Here is a 14,742-nt window from a genome sequence, read left to right on the forward strand (position 1 = left end):
TAAAAATTCAACAATTAAATTTAAATGTACTAAAATATAAATTTAAGAATTTTAAAAATATTATTAAGTCGTCAAATCATATTAGAATACAGAGTCCTACAGATTTAATTATAAAAGACTATGTGGATAGTGATTTCCATTCGTATTTTAGAATGACACGGCAAACATTTTTTAAAATTCTTTAGATTTCCTTAAAAGAATGTAATTAAAAAAACATTGCAAAATAAATTTTTAAATGATAAATATAATAAGTAGTGTTTTATTTGCAAATGCAAAATTTAAATTTTAAGTACAAAAAATAAGTAATGATAATTGCTATCTGATAAGAGTGGAGATAAAAGGCGGTGATATTATGATAACAGGCGGTGCTACGGCCAAAAAGAACCCAACGAATTGATCCCTCAAAGGTAAAAAAAAAAATATCTTAAGTGCATTTGAATAGTTTTTTTAAGCAGTAAACGGTTAGTTCAGGAAACACTATTAGTACGATAGAAATATCGTACATTAGTATATTAGTAGATATGATAAGAAAAGATTTATAAAGCGCAAAATTGTGATTAACTTCTAAAATCAGTACACGAATGATACCTAACGAACGTGTACATTGTTATTTATTATTTCTATAACAATTATTTGTTTCCATTTTTAGATCCATTGCTTGTTTTTCTTTCTTTTTTTAAAAACTTAGGATTTTTGGAACAGTCATTGTAGAAAATAGTATATTTAATGTAAGAAAATGTACCGTTGGCTTTTGTAGAAAACTTATGGCGTATTTATTAACCTTTGAATATTTACAATAATAAGGTATAATAATAATTAAAAACAAAACGCCAACGCTGAATTTCATAAACTGAAAACGCTAAAAAAATTTTTTTTTTTCAAATAAACAAGTAACAGAAATGTATTATGTGTCTATTACTATATTATTTTGACGTTGGACTAACATAAATACCTAAAAACTGAATACTTGTTTAGCAGCTGAAAAAAAACAGGTGTTATTTACTTAAGCTTAAAATATTATATATTTTTTTTTAACAAAATTGTTAACTTCTGATTTATTAGAACCTTTAAGTTTTTAATTTAAAAACGTATACCAATAAGATCATATACGAAAACAAAAAGAAATTGGTCGTTGAATTGGCGAGCTTTTCTCAGACTTAATATTTTTTTACGTCTGAAGAAAAATATATACAAAAAATCAAATACATATTTGAAAAAATATATATTGAAACAACTATATTGTACTTAAGAAGAAGGGAAATGCCTTAAAAAGAAAGTTTAGTGAAAGTTGTCGACTTATGAAATAATATTTTATACAATTTTACTACACATTTTTATATTATTAGTAAGCGCGCACACATAAAAACTGAAAAATACAATCCGATAAATCCGTATATTGTTTTGTCGATTGAAAAACCCCAAAAAAATTTGATCATTTTCAAGTTTTTCATGTGACTTGAAACAACTTTGTCTTAATTTTAACTTGGCTGCGATCATCCACACAAGTGGTTTTATTAAAAATCAGTCTAGTCAATTTTTTTTTTTTATTATTGAAAACCAAAAAAAAAGGAATAGGTAAACATTGACCACAGTCGATTTCTAGGTTAGGTTGATTATTAAAATATATGATTAAAATACCCCTTGCCCCTCACCCCCCCCCCCTCCCCGTCGAAATCCTGACCTTTTGACCTCACTGTACTGGCTTTTTGGTTTTATGCATTTGAAATTAATACTAGACTAGGACCAATTAGCCGGATAAAATGTATTTTGGGAACAAAAAGTCACAGTTGTAACAAACAAGGGCGCCCGCATGTGAAAATTCAGGGGGGGGACCGCTTATGATTTTATAATAGATTTTACAAACTCGGGTTATTGGATGTACTTTTTTTAGCTTGCGCAGAAGCTAGGGGAAGGAGTTATCCCCCTGGTTGTAATTTTTGTCAAAGACACTACGCTTAGAACGTACTACAATGTATACTTAGAATTTTTATCAAAATTTCCATTCACCATAAAGTCGTCGATTTCAAACGAGTTTTACTTGTATATTATGATATTATATATATATAGATGTAACCTGTGTAAGTATTTTTGTTTTTTTCAACACGGCTGTAAAGTGTAAACATAAAAAGTTGATAAAATCGGTTTTGCGTCACCCAAAACCCGGCCATCTATCAAAAATTTGACTTTGAAATCTTAACAACAACAACAAAATACGGTAAGTTTACAATTCGAAAACGTTTGTTTTCTATTGTAAACACAGAAATGGGCTCCATTCTCAAGTATACTGAACCCATAAGTATCAGTAACGGGGCACCTACCTAAGCATATCGCTTTCATACAGTGTGGACTCCCTTAGTACTTAACGTTGGTGTTAATTTCCACTTTCAATCTAAAAGTTAAGGTCCTACCTTTAAGCTCATTTAGAGTCATTTAGTCTTTTCTTTTGAATAATTATAGATTTGAAGTATGAATTTCAAAAGAACTATTTTTCTTTCGACAATAACTTTTGTTATTTTGGCCATAAATTCAGGTAATTAGTATTAACAATTTTTTTTTTTTTAAATGTCTAAAATAATTATTATAATAAATGATAATATAAAACTATGATACTCTAATACTTGTCAATGTTATGTTAAAATGTATGTGTTTTCATATTTCAGCTTTTAATGGAATAGAACGTAAGTATTAAATTAACATTTAAATTAATATATTTTTAATCTCTTTTTTCTAATTAAAAAAAATATCTATAAGTAATACCGCATAACACAATCTCGAATAAACACGAAAAAAACTGGTCCGTGTCGCGGGACACGCGTTTGGAACGAAGTCCCTTTCGTAAGCAGGATTGGCATAATTAATCATTAGCGGATCGGAATTCTAAAATAGTGCAATTATACAAAAAAAATTGTAAAAATTATTTAATAATCAGTACGAGAAGTATAATAAATGACGAAAACCCGAATGCAATGTAGATTATCAAGTACTTTTAAGGGTAAAAATGTATTCTATAGTAATAAAATATTTATATTTTATAAGTTTTTAGACTTCTTGCAATATAAATTACCCTAAAAGTTGAAAAAAAAGTTGTAAAAAATGCAAAAAGTGTTGAGAGGGGATCCGGATTGAACCCGTTACCACTCACTCCTGGGAACCGATCACGCTCGACCGCACCACATATAGTTTTCATAACGCGTTACATTTTTTCTCGGCTAGGTCCCCTCGCCAATCCACGATAAGGAACTTCGTTCCAATAAATTAATTCCTGAACGGATATATTATATGGATATAAGGATATTAGGATATATGTATAAGGACCGTTAGGTTTTTTGGTAACTGTCGATTTTTCCGGTTGTGTGCCAAGTAAAGACATATCTCTAATCTCTTATTTTTAATATCTTAGCTCTTATCTCTTATCTCTTATCTCTCATATCTTATGAGATAATTATTTATCAGTTCTTTCATTCAAAAAAACAACCGCTAGATCGCGCCACAGGATAAGAATTTTCGTTAGGTTTTTTGGTAACGCTGATTTTTCCGGTTGTGTGCCAAAGTAAAGACATAAAATGTCAATAAATATAGCCAGTAAATCGATTACGGCCTGATATTATAAAACTATTAAAGAAAACGTTTGGCCAGAACATATAATTAAGACTATACTATCATCATACATCACAAGGAGATTATAGATCGGAAATAATCATATAATTATCAGGACAATCCATGTATTGATGTATCTGCATGAAGTTTGGATACTCTTAACTTTTTTTAATACTGACTCATTCATTATCGTATTTGTAAGAAACTTCTCGTTTAAGTAGAAACGTAAAATTAGGCACAAAGGTACGTCTTATAGTGTAATTAAAGGAAATAATCTGAAAATTACAATTTAGTACCGCTTTAAGGAGGGTAGTTCTAGATGCTGCATCAAGGTAAGTATTAAAACGTGTAAAAAATTATCTACTGTGTGCGAGAGGCATAGAGGTCTGCCAATAAAATTTCAATAAAATGTTAGAACAATTGTGAGAAGAAAGATCTGCTTCAATGAACGACTTTATAGAAGAGGAGGTTCGTCTCGCCTTAAAAAATGTCAAAAAATGGGCAGGTGTCGACGGAATACTACCGGAATTTTTTACAAACCTAGGTCCTAGAAGTAGACTTTGGCTTGCATGCTTTTTCACGTCGGCGGCCAATAAAGGACTCTCCCTAAATCATGGCGTGAAGTGAAAGTTGTGGCCATCCTGAAGCCAAATAAGCTGGGAAATGATTCGAGAAATTATAGGCCAATTTCGTTGCTATCAGTAGTATACAAGCTTTTTGAGAGATTACTACTAAGGCGAATGTCTCCACTATTAGAACATACAATACCCAGGGAACAAGCTGGTTTTAGAAGTGGGAGAAACTGCTGTGAACAGGTGTTAGCCTTAACGACTTATGTAGAAAATGGTTTTCAAAATAAGATGAAATCCGGGGCCGTCTTTCTCGATCTTTCGGTGGCTTACGACACAGTTTGGAAAAGAGGTCTATTACTCAAAATAGCAAAAAATCTTAAATGTAAAACTACTGTACGCTTATTGGAACAAATACTTTCTAACAGAAGTTTCAAAGTCAACCTAAATGGTGAGGTAAGCAGGAAAAAAATCTTACAAAACGGGTTGCCACAAGGATCAGTACTCTCACCGACTTTGTTTAATGTATACACCGCCGACATTGAGGAAACCAAATCGAGGAAATTCATCTATGCAGATGACATAGGTCTAGTAGCCTAAAGAAAGACTTTTGAACAACTAGAAGAGACCTAGACGTTTTACAAAATTATTTCAAAAATTTGTATCTCAACTAAAATGCTAATAAAACAACAGCAGTGGCCTTTCACCTGAATAATCGTGAGGCAAATAGAGACTTAAACTAAAAATTGGTGAAAACATTATCGAAAATGAAGAATGTCCTAGGTACCTCGGAATCAAACTCGATAGGACGCTTACTTTTAGACAACACTTAGCAACAACAAAAAACAAAATAAAATCACGAAACAACATCATATCCAAACTAGCTGGGACTATCTGGGGATGCAGCGCAGGCACTCTGAGAACCTCAGTTCTTAATATCCTTAGTATATAGTTTAGCTGAATATTGCGTTCCCGTATGGACAAGAAGTGCTCACTGCAAGAAAATTGACGTTCAACTAAATGCAGCAATGAGAACAGTCACGGGTACAGTAAGAAGGACTCCAACTCAATGGCTTCCTGTTCTCTCAAACATTGGCCCTCCGGAAATCCGTAGACAAATAGCTACACAAAGTATGATCAGTAAAATCAAAAAGAACGTTAACCTGCCTATCTATAATAACATAGAACATCACCCAAATAAAAGGCTAAAATCCAGATGCTCTGTTTGGGAAGTAGACACAAACGATAACGATTTACAGGCTGAATGGAAAAGGATATGGTTAGAGTCCGAGGTACGAAATTCATCACTGGTCGGAGATCCAACGGTAAGAGTACCAGGTTTCAACTTCCCACGTGCCTTATGGACCACCCTAAACCAAGGAAAATGCATTTATTTATTACACAAGTGGGGTATGATGGAATCTCCTTTATGTAGTTGCAGGCAAAAGCAAACCATCAGACACATAGTCGAAGAATGCCCATTAATGAAGTTCTCAGGAGGTATTGAGGAAATCCACACAGCCAGCGAGGAGGCCATCGACTGGATGAAAAAATTAGGCGTGCGGCTGTGACCAAGGAAGCGTCAATTAAAACAATGAAACCATGAGTTACCAAATTATTATTACCAAACTTAACTTTTACTGTTACTCTAAATTTTCGACTAGTTATAACTAAATAATTTAATTAGTACTAATAGTTTAATTTTTTATTATTATTGTAGTTTTATATTATTGGTAATTAATTATTTATTATTTATTTTGTGCTTGCCAGAGCCATATGCTAATAATAATTATAAACCACCAGCTACACATTAAACATGTTAATATTTTCCCACTAAAATTGTACTAAGTTTTAATAAATTAATATAGTTTAAAGAATAAGTTTAAAAAACACATAATTTGTTTTGTTTTAGCTGAAATACTGACCACTCCTAAAGCTAAGCAAGGTAAGAGCGTTTATTACACATTTTTTGTAGAATATTTTATATTCTCATACTATTAACTAAAAAATACAACGATAAAAAGTAAAAAGTATAACCTAAAAGGTAGAGCAACAAACAACATTGATTTGGTTAAGCTTTGCTGGATTCTTATTTTTTCCAGACTCACATCAAAGCGTATTTGATTGTGTCAAAATCACATTCAGATTTAATAATTTTTTTGACTCAACTTTGTTTACTTCTTCTATACTGGTTTACACTGTACTTGGTTCTGACTGTGCTTGGTTTGGACTGTACTGGTTTTTTTTTTTATAACTTATTAACAAAACGATAGTTTTTATTTTTTTGCAGAAAATTTGACCAGTCTTTTAAGAAAAAGAGAAATGTATACTACACAAAATTTAAAGGATAAAATCAACAATGCATCAGGTTAATGTTAATACAGGGTGATAATTTGATCGTAAACCACTAAATATCTCATAGAGTGTAATACAAAAATTACAATTTTTTTTCCTTCTGGTTTAAATTTTACGGGCAACCGTTATAATGAAAATAAAACAAGATATTTATTAAACAATATAAAATATCAAAATATTTGTACATAATATGATCTTGGGTTCTGGGTAGAGAAAAAAATATGACCGTGAACTATTATATTAACTAAAAATAAATGATTTGTGTAATTGTATATCTTTAATGTGATACATTATAATACATTTATAAAGTTGCAAGAAAAGTACAAAAACCATTAATAATACATTTTTTTTTGTAGGTACTAAGGAACTTAAGTGTCCTCCAGCTCCACCGAGGCCAGGTATAAGCAGTTTTTTAATTTATTAATCTATAATGTAAAATACAACAGGACATATTTAGCTAAACATTGTAAAATAGCAATACATTTGAACATAAAAAGAATTCTGGGTTCTGGGTGGAGACAATTTTAATAATAATAATTCGAATCATAATATTATCACTAAAATAATGTGTATACATGTGTTAATAGAAATATAGTTTAAAACTAAATCTTAATATAGTGTTAAAGTTTAAGGTGTTTAAATTTGCTTTTACTTGTTTTAGAACAACACTGACCACCAGTTTGTTTTGTATCATTGTAAAACATTAATCGTCATAAAAAACACAACACTATTTACTTGGTCGTCTGCTTAACACATGTAAAACTTCTATGGCTTATAATGTTTTCAGTATAAATATGTTTTGTTGGTTCATTAAAAAAATTACATACAACTCTTTAAAATAATAAAAGTTATTTTTTTTTCTTTATAATATTTCAGCCTACGTAGCAATCAAGCAGCGGAATGTGAGTTATTTGTTTAATAAACATTACATTAAGTGGGTATTATTTTTTTATTTTGATAAAAAAATGTCAAAGTCATCACTTTGTTTATTAACTACCTACGTGATAAACACGCGTTAAAGAGGGATTGAACAAGAGTTAGAAATTAACTAAATAAATAATGATAAGAAACTTATAGAACCAAGGTAAAAGAAATGTCTTAAGTGCATTCGAAAGAGTTTTTAAAGCTGAAAACGAATGGACTGACAAGGTCTAAGGTTTTTCTATAGTTTTTAAGTCAAAGATGCTGTAGATGAGAAATTAAAAAAAAATTTAATTGGAAGTAATTTGAAAAGAGCGTTTTTTCGAGGCCAAAGCAGTAAAAAAAGAAATAGCAAGTAAAATTGAAGGTCGACACGAGATTGATAATAGACTGATAATTAATATAAATATACCAGCATAATAAAACTAATGCAGTATATACATTTAAGATGTTTACATTTCTGTTAGACAGTTTTTGAACTAATTTTTGCAAAACCTTATTCGTCATAAAACATATTGATATTCACTTGGGGTCATGTGCTTAAAACATATACTTTAGGTAGGTTATAATGGTTTCAATATTACACTATAGTTTTTTGATTCATTACAATAATATAAAATACAATACTTAAAAATAACACAAGTAGGTAATTTGTTTTGTACAATTTTTTAGCCAAACTTGAGAAAAAATCTTTTTCCGGATAATGATTGACGTTTGTAAAAAACGTAGGTAAGTAGCATTATTAGTTATATGACATATGATTGATAAGTTAACATATTATATTTCTTTATAATACTATTTTATGGAATTTTTAAATCGCAGATACAAAGTTGAGTTTCAATCACAGCTAAAAACACTTCAAATTACAATGCTGAATTAACACGGCTCCGTGTTATGTTCTTAAAATTCATAATATTTTGTGTATTTTTTTTTTTTTTTTGTAAATGTATGTGTTTCTTTACCACTGTATTTATATGTCTAGATTTTCCCAATTAATTATTCTACATAACATTATGTCTTATCGATTATATTGTAATATGTACAATACATATATTATACCTACTAATAAATTCCATATTTACCGATTATGTCAATAGTTGTGATTTATATTATCAAGTATATTACAAATATTTGTTTCTACATTTAGATTCACCCGTTGTTTTCTTTGCTTTATTTATACGAGTTTTAATTTAACGATGGGAGGAAGAGTGAAGTGTAAATTTATTAATTATCCAAATATTACTCGACCGCACTTTCCCTCCTGCCAAACAATTTTAAACTCTAATAACATTAATAGCAGTTATCTAAAATCGGGTTTCGACTAGTCAAAGCTTTTAGTAAACTATATAAAATTCGAAAAGTTAATAAAATATGAATGTTAATATTCAAGTTAGTATAAAAAATCTAGTTTAAAAATAGCTAAATTAAATTTTAAGTTATCAACTTTTCAACTATTCTTTGTTAGACAATCGTGTGACCAAATTTAAACCAACAATCATCACTCATCCGCCTTTTCCAACTAAGATCTACAGTCAACTAATGAAGAATAATACATCACCGCTTTGAGAACTAAATATAAATATCTATAGTTTATCAATAAGATATTTTAACAATATAGTTAAAAAGAATTCGTTGATACATTATGCAAAAAATCGCCATTTTTTTTATAGCAGCCGTTATCTTGGAAACATCTTTGGGTAATTATTATTTGTATTTTTTTCCTACAATAGTTTATTCTCAGGATGATTATCCGAAATTAATCAAAACACTATAATTACCACGGTTTTATGGTGTATAATTAAATACATATTGTGTTGTAAGAATTTGATCACATAAAAATATTTTCCTCACAAAATTATAAATGCTATTATGAATTCTTACTGATATATAATTTTTTGTCACACAAGGTCTGCCATATCCATCGGGTAAGTAATAAAAATAAATTAACGTCACGTTATATATACTATATATTTTTATATACATCTCTTCTATTTATCTTGTACATTTAGACATAATTATTGTATAATGTAATAGTGAAGTAATATAGACCTGAAAGTAAATAATAGTACAGAAAATAAAAAAGATTAGGAAAAACAATGTTTAATTTTTTTTTAAATTAAACGCTGCACTAAAGTCACTATAGAAACGTATAAAACACGATTACTATTTACATCTTTTATGTATTTATCTACAAACAGTTTAGCCAATTAAAAGTTGGCAAACATTAGTTTGATTTGTTTAATTTTTTGAATTAGTTAACGATGAAGGAACGTCATCATTGGACGCAGAAGGTCAGTACATAGAAAATAGAGTTGCAGTTTTGCGTTGTCCTTCTTTTTTTACCTTGTTTATCGTTAAAGTTCTTTCTCTAACATTATAAGTTCATACCCCCACCATCATAATATTAGAATAATTTGTAAATTTGTAGGATTATATAACGATAATGTGGATAAGACGGCGCTACCCGACGCAGGTCAGTATATAGACAATAGAGTTAGTAGTTGCACTAAAAGTTACTGTAAAATCATGTAGAAAATATTATAGTGAAAATTATTTATACCTGACGTGAAACAAGGGTAAAGGTTTCAGCTGTTCATGGAAGTAAGAATGAAGTGAGGTTATGGACTAAAAAATGACACTTGGCCACAATATAGATATCACTACTTTGATAGGCTGATTTATTTAATGGAAGGTCTGGAACTTGTCCCGTTTTGCAAGGTTAGGTTGTTGTTGGGGTAATAATACTACAGTAAATTGTTAAATTTTAATATATTTTTATTTTTTGATTGTTGTAGGAAACGCCGCGGAAAGGAGTCATAGTATTCGTATGTATCTACACTACATTTAAATTATTATACTTTCGTATATGTATCATATAAGTCATGTTTGATACATATTTTTCATTGTGATAGCTTATAATAAATCATTATAGTTTAAAAACTACTACTAATATATTTTTTTTTTACCTCGACCAGCAATCACTCTTGAAAGTTTGCCAGGTATGAGCGTTTTTTTACCAGTACACATAGTTTGTAGAATATTGATTATTATTACAGTATTAATTTACATGTACATGTATACAAATCGAAATCAATATCTACATTGTGACAAAGTCTGTTTTATGCCTCATTCGGAAATTGGCCAACAGATAATTAATAAAATTAAAGACGATGATCTTTAGTGTTGTCATGAAAGTAGGAGTGAAGTGAGGTTATGGACTAAAAAGTTTTATGACTCATTCAGAAAGGCCTCATTTTTACATTCGGCTTTACATTACATCCTGTATGTAGTGATGTTTGATACATACTTTTAATTGTTATAACTTATAATAAATCAATTTAGTTCGGGTAGTTAAACTATATTAAATTATTGAAATTTTTAATAATTCTTTTTATTTTTTGACAGTCGAAGAATACGTCACAGAAAATGGTTATAATACTCGTATGTACACTGCATTATTTTAATTAAGTTATTATATTTACATAAGTGTATTACAGATTACATTTGATACTTACTTTTAATTGTTAACTAACTTATAATAAATCTAAATACATTTTTTTGTACTTCAACCAGCAACCACTCCTGAACGTAGTATGACAGGTACGAGCCTTTTTTACAGTTCACATAGTTTGTAAAATATTGATTATTATTACACTAATATTATACAAATACAAATCATAAACCAAAAGGTAAGTGCATTTATACAAATCAAAGTGATACCCATATTGTGGCCAAGTCTGTTAAAATAAAAGACTAGTGCAGTTCATTAAAGTAGGACTTAAGTGAGGTTTTGGACTAAAGAAAGAGCACACTCAGCCACATTACCAATATCACTGCTTTGATAGACTGACTTTTTTTGGTAATAAGTCTGGAATTAGGCCATTTTTTTACGTTTAGATTTTTATTGGGGTAATTATGCTACAATAAATGTTTTTATTATTTAATTGTTGTAGAAGAAGCCGCGAACGATGGATATGATTCTCGTATGTGCACTACAATGTATTGATTAAATTGTTATTTTTACATATATATATATATATATATATATATATATATATATATATATTATATATATATATATATATATACATACTTTCAGTTGTTATAACTTAAAAATAAATCAAAATAGTTTTAAACATATATTTAAAATTCACTAATAATATATATTTTTTTTTACCTCAACCAGCTCCTGAAGATATGCCAGGTATGAGTGTTTTTTTTACCAGTACACATAGCTTATAGAATATTGATTATTATAACACTATTAATTTGCTAATACAACAGTTAACACAATTTATTTTGTTTAAGGGGCCTATACACTAGCGTTTATTAAGGCACATAGTATAGGGAATTTTTATTAGGCACTACGAATTTATAAATACAACACATAACATAAAGCGTAAAGCATATTTAAACATTTTCAAAAATGAACAAAGTTTATTTTGTTTAATAATATTTGGAAATATATTATTTAGAAACAAAAAAAACAGGCATCCCCAGACGACGACTAAAGAGACAGTGGGCGTCGTGATATCTACTAATAGTATAATTGAAAAAATAATATTTACATATATACGAGTTGTACTTATATATCATGATATTATAAATAGATGTAACCTGTGTATTAATTATTTAGTATAAACCCATTAATTACACGAAACATATGATGGTATAAAGCGCAAGTTAGCCATCAGCAAAAATGTTGATGTCTTAAAATTGTATACATTTTTTTTATCGCGGAAAATCCTGGTCCAATTATTGTAGTTAAATTTTAACTTTAGTATAAACTTAATTTTCAAAATTCTTATCCATGCATCATTAAGTTTAAAACACATCGTATTTAATTGTATGTAACCATTAGGGTAAATTAATTTCATATATAATAATCATATATAATTTTATAATAAATTAATAAAACTATTTTTTCTTAAAATAACATTTTCTGGAGGCACGTTCATATTACCTATGCCACAATAATATTATAACGCAACAATGAGAAATATATATGTTACCATTTAAGTTTCAAAAGTTACTATCAAAAAAACTAGTTTGGGAGGGAGGTAGAAACATAATAATTTGTGGAAAATTGAGATCACCTTATATAAAAACACTATGAAAAAAGAAATTCAATTATTATATAAACTCAGTGAGATATTGAGTGGTCCGTGATAAAAAAATCACCCTGTATACCATACAACACTACTATCATTTGGAGGACTTAGAGAACATCAGTGGTATTTCAAATTAGCCTTCCCCTCTAGTAATAATAGTACTACCCAACCTTTGTTGCAAAGGAAAATTATAACCACCCTATTTATTATTATTATTATTTTATTTTTATTTTTAATTGATTAATTTTGTTTTCCTCTATTTTTTCTTTCAATATTTTATAACCAGTGTATCTTCCCCGTGTTAATTGATATCAGTGTTAGGGGCCTGGTTGTAATTTTTGGCAAAAACAAAAAATATCGTACTACTGAAAACAATTAAATGTAGCTGCACATCATAATTATTATTATTTCTTATAAGAAAAACAAGTTCTAACAATTAAAATATTACTTATATGTATTAATATTTTTTGTTTTTATTTATTTTAAAACATAATATACTCGAGGCCTAAATAGGTATAATAACAAATTAATAATTTTTGTCACTCATACTGTAAATAACCATACACTATGGTCTATGGTTATAACTTAGGGGACAACTTTTGACATGTTATAAAGCATTTTCGTAGCGCAAATGATCTATTATAATATTATCTAATAAAGACTATAAAATAAATTAAAAAAATTAACTTTCCTTTTGCATTGTTTTAGAACTTTTTTTTTGTTTTACTGCAATTCTATTTAAACAGCTATTTATTAATATTGAACACTTGTATGTTTTTCACCGTTCCCGAGTCCGATAAGTAATAAGTTGAATTATAATATCAATTTTTTACTCGACACGAATATACTAACAGTTATAAAATGTTTTATTTTACCTCTATATGTAAGGAAAAAAGGGATAAGGCTAATAAAAGTAGGAGTGAGGTGAGATTATGCACTAAAGTAAGAGCAAACTAAGCCACAATCTAAATATATTGATTTGTTGATATACTGACTTTTTTGGGGATCTGGAGCTTACCCCTTTTTCATGGTTATATTTTTGTTGGGCATTATGCTACAATAAATTATAGATGTTCAATATGTTTTTATTTTTTAACTGTTGTAGGAGCGGACGATGGGTATGATTCTCGTATGTAAACTACATTGTTTTGATTAAATTATTATTTTTACATAATATGTATCATAAGTCATGTTTAATACATACTTTTAATTGTCATAACTTAAAAGTTATAATAAATCAATATAGTTTGAACAACATTTTAAAAACCAATTATAATATATTTTTTTTTACTTCAAGCAGCTCCTGAAGATAATAAAAAAGGTATGATCGTTTTTTAGCAGTACACATAGTTTGTAAAATATTGATTGTTATTACACTATTAATTTACAAAAATACAACGCATAGACTAAAAGGTGGATACTGTTTGTGCTTTAATTTCTATAGATTGTATATTTTCTCAATAAAAAAAAAAGTTAAGAATAATTTCCTGAAATGTTTTAACTGAATTTCTAAATATAAAAATATATTTTAGTATCTACGTTACCACTTAAGTTTCAAAAGTTGATAGAGACCTGGAAAATACTGAAAAATATTAAGATTTGATAATATATTTTTTTTTGTAGGAGCTAAGAAAGTACTTGTCTGTCCTCCTCCTCCAAAGAAGAGAGGTACGAGCGCTATTTATCGTTACACAACATTTGTAGATTATTGATTATTACTGTTACATTTATTAATTACTATATTTACATATTTAGTCATGTTTGATACATATTTTTAATTTTATAACTTAGGTAAACTAAGGTTAAAGACCACTAATAATACTTTTTTTTGCAGCCCGTACATTAATCACTCATAAAAAAAAGAAAGGTATGAGCGTTTTTTACTTGTACACATAGTTTGTAGAATATTGATTATTATTACACTATTATTCCCAAATACAACGCATAACCTAATAGGTATAGCATATAAACAAAATTGTTGGGAAATTAACGGAATTTATTCGGTTAAATTGTGCTGGATGCTAGTAATTGCATCGACCTATCTTTACTACTTGTGCGATACTAATTTATACTGCACTTGTTTTGGACTGTACTAGTTTTTATTTTTAATACTTATTGTAATTTATTTATTTTTTGCAGACAATTTGAACAATCTTTTAAAAGAGAGAGAAATTAAACCTGCACAAGAA

Source organism: Adelges cooleyi, unplaced genomic scaffold (assembly GCF_023614345.1).
Source record: "Adelges cooleyi isolate 19-005CV unplaced genomic scaffold, UGA_ACOO_1.1 ACOO_flye_CR_arks_rails_tigmint_CR_PRNA_31, whole genome shotgun sequence".
NCBI classification, from domain to species: domain Eukaryota; kingdom Metazoa; phylum Arthropoda; class Insecta; order Hemiptera; family Adelgidae; genus Adelges; species Adelges cooleyi.